We start from the raw sequence: 3,989 nt of genomic DNA on the forward strand, positions 1-3,989 counted from the left end.
AAACTATGTTTTAATATATGCAAATTAGCCATTAGGAGCAATGAGGATGTTGACATTACATCTAGAGGCTCCGCTCTTTCTGCTACTGCCGCACCTTCTGCATTTTGACGGCCAAGCAGTGAAAACATCATCATGCCTTCAATTTAGGTCAGAGTGTGGCAACGGAAACAATTGATCTCGAGATCTGTCTCTTATACTATGTTCCTATTACATTATTTTACATAACTACCTCCGCTTCACAAGAAATGTAGGCAGCAAGTCGCCACCTACCTCTCGGATGCAAGGGGCGGGGCTAGGCTTCCTGCCACGGCTCTTTGCAGGACCCTTTACATTTCCCGCTCTGATTCAGGCTGCCTCACTCAGCTCAAGCTTCTACTGGGAATACTGGACCTGCAATCTCCTGCAAGCTGGTAGGACGGTTACAACCCTTTCCAGCCTTGACCATGTCCGAACCCACTAGCGAGCCTCGCCACCAGGACCTGGGATCTCCTGGAAGCTGGTAGGACGGTTACTATCCCTCTCCAGCCCTGCGACCAGTATTAGATTCGGTTAAGCAGCTATGTCCGAACCCACGAGCGACCCCTGCATACACCAGCCGCCACTTATTATGCATGTACTAAATGCAAAATTAAGTTCCCTCGCGGCCAGCCGGACTCTGTATTCTCCGCATGCTGTGCGCCCAGACGGGTTCTGCCCCCCCCCCTCCAGCCTATGCAGCCGCATGGCCCCCTGACAGTGTGGAATCGGACTGGGCCTGTGCCCTATCTAGGGCAGTGGAGGACCTATCCAAAGTATCCCAATCCACCCTCATGGGTCGTTTGGTTGATAAATCCCCACCTACACTGTCCGCACCTTCCTCGGGCGAGCAACTAAGGAGCAGACCGCACAAGCGGCCCAGAGCAGGACATCATTCCTCCTCTGATGCCTCAGCATCTCCAAACCCCCCCCCCCGGGCCACGCTTGGATACATCCTCCCTCCCAGGGGAAGTTCTGTCTGACGGGGGGATTGGGGACTCAGACTCTGATATGGATCCGGAACAATCTTCCAAGATTGCTTCCACGGGGACAGCCTAGTTACTGCTGTCTGGGACACCTTCCAGGTGCAGGATAACTCCCTTTCCACGAGCCACCAGGGAGTGTCCTCCGCTCCAGGCAAACTCATAAGGCCTTTCCCTTACATGACGACTTTTCGGTTGTCATTGCCAAGGCGTGGGACCGTCCAGATCGTCGATTTACCATGTCCAAGCGACTTGATCTACTCTATCCCCTTTCGACGGACTGGGGTAGATAAATGGTCCTCTCCTAAGGTGGATCCTCTGGTCGCACGCCTCGCCAAACATTCCGCCATTCCTGTGGCCAATGGCTCATCCCTTCAGGACCCTGTAGATCGTGTGAGCACGCAGAGCATGTGCAGTGGGGCCTCGTTCTGGAGATAGGAGCAGCTCACAGGAGGTGGGACCTGTACATGTCTGACGTTGTTGTATCCTAGCAATCGTAAATGTCCCAGATGGGCCAACCCTTTAGTCGTATGGAGTCCTTTTCTAAGACTCTTCTTTTTGCCTCCACCTGGGTGGCTAAGGCGGTCTTGGAATGGGCGCTCCGGTTAAATCAGGACTTAGCGGCGGAACTCCCTCTAGCGGAGCTCAAGTCTTTGGCCTTGCAAATCTCACAGGCAGGGAAGTATCTCTGTGATGCTTCCTTGGACGTGGTTGCCCGCTCATCAGCTCTCGCTGTAACCTTACGGCGCAAACTGTGGCTTAAGGTTTGGGCAGCGTATTCATCTTCAAAGCGTTCCCTTATAGGCCTTCCTTTTTTCCGGCTCCCGATTATGCGGGGCCCAGTTAGATGAAATCATCACCGAGGCTACGGGTGGTAAAAGTACTCTCCTCCCACAGGGCAGATCCAAGCGCACGTTTGCGCTAAGCCTTCAAATGCCGAGACCCATTCCTTTCGCCGCTTCCCTGGTACACGACTGGCAGCAGGAGCTCCTCACAGGGCCTCCACGCAAGACCACAGGAAGAAGCCATTCTTTAGGCCTCAACCAGCCTGGCGCCCACGAGCACAGCCCACTAGTCCCTCGGCCAACAAGCAGTCCTCTGCATGAAGAAGCGCCCCCACCCTCTTGGGTGGGGGGGAGGTCGTCGCCTCCTTTTTCAGGGAAATTTGGCGGGCCCACATCAGACGCGTGGGCTCTCAAAATCGTAACCTCGGGTTACAAGATCGAGTTTGCTTCTTCTCCTCCTGAACGATTCTTTCTGTCCCAGCCCCCGAGGGGTTCAGGTCGGGCCGTCGCCTTTTGCCAGGTGTTTTGGTCTCTCCTCGCTCGAAGTGTGATCTCCCCGGTTCTCCTGGTGGAACAATTCACAGGTTTTTTATTAAAACCTATTTGTGGTTCCCAAGAACGAAGGATTGTTCGCCTGGTTCTGGAACTAAAGTTGCTGAACCAGTTCCTCCGGCTTCAACACTTCAGAATGGAGTCCCTTCGCTCCGTCGTTGCTTCACTGGAGCGAGGCGAATTCCTTTCTTAGAATGACATTCAGGGCGCGTGCCTTCACGTCCCCATTGCCCCGGCGCATCAGCGCTTCCTACGCTTTGCAGTAGGGCCCCATCATTACCAGTTCGTCGCCCTACCCTTTGGATTGGCAATGGCAATGGCATCGTCAGTCTTCACAAAAATGCTCACTCCTCTCCTTGCCCTTCTTCGTACCAGGGACATCACCCTGGTTCCCTATCTCGACGACATCCTGGTCAAAGCAGCGACCTTCGGTCACAACGAGGTCAGCCTACGTATCACTCTGGATACCCTGGCGCGCTTTGGCTGACTGGTGAACTTCCAGAAGTCTTCCCTACGTCCCACTAGGCGGATCACTTCCTTAGCATGATCCTCGACACGGCCGCAAAGTTAGTTCGCCTCCCTCTGGACAAGCGGCTAGCCCTTCTGCGGTCGGTTTGCCTTCTCCTCTGGTGCAGGTACCCCTCAACTCCGGGCCATTCATCTAACCCTTCTCCATTTGGCCCCTCTCCTGAGGGGCCGCCCGATCCGGATCCAGTCAGACAACGGCACGGTGGTGGCTTATATTAATCACCAAGGGGGAACCCGCAGTCAAGCGGTGATGGAGGAGTCGGGCAAAATCCTGCAGTGGGACGCATGTACCAGCTCTATCGGCGGTCTACGTTCCGGGAGTGGAGAGTTGGACAGCACAGTCCCTCAGTCGGATGACCGTGGACCCGGGAGAGTGGTCTCTGCACCCGGAGGTGTTTGACTCTATCTGTCTCCGTTGGGGCCAACCGGAGGTGGACTTGATGGCATCCAGACTCATCCACAAAGTCTCCACCTTCTTCTCTCGAACAAGAGATCCCCGGGCGTGCGCCGTAGACGCACTGGTGGCACCATGGGACGGGTTCTCTCTATTGTATGTATTCCCTCCTCTTCCTCTCCTGCCCCGAGTCCTGCGCAGGATCAGGATGGAGGGCATCCAGATGATTCTCATTGCTCCGGATTGGCCCCGTTGCGCGTGGTACACCGACATCATGCTCCTTCTAGGAGACACGCCGTGGCCTCTTCCGCTTAGAATCGATCGCTCTCAGGGTCCTGTCTTCCACCAGCATTTAGAGTCGCTATGTTTGACGGCGTGGCTGTTAAATCCGCCATTCTGAAGAAGCGAGGTTTCCCTGACAAGGTCATCCAAACCATGATTAAGGCCAGGAAACCAGCGTCATCCAAAATGTATCATAGAACTTGGAGGTCTTTTCTGCGCTTATGTGGGGAACGTAGCCTCCCTCCACTGCGCTTTTCGCCATCCTTTCCTTTCTGCAATCTGGTCTGGATTTGGGTCTGGCTCTTAGTTCTTTAATGGGAAAAGTGTCGGCGCTGTAAATTTTTTTCCAGCGTCCGTTATCAGGACAGGCCCCGGTTAAGACCTTCTACAAAGGGTGGCTCACACTGTCCCTCCGTATAGTCCCCCCCTTTGCCCTCTTGGGACTCGAAC

The sequence above is a fragment of the Bufo bufo genome, chromosome 6, assembly GCF_905171765.1.
Source record: "Bufo bufo chromosome 6, aBufBuf1.1, whole genome shotgun sequence".
In the NCBI taxonomy this organism is placed as follows: domain Eukaryota; kingdom Metazoa; phylum Chordata; class Amphibia; order Anura; family Bufonidae; genus Bufo; species Bufo bufo.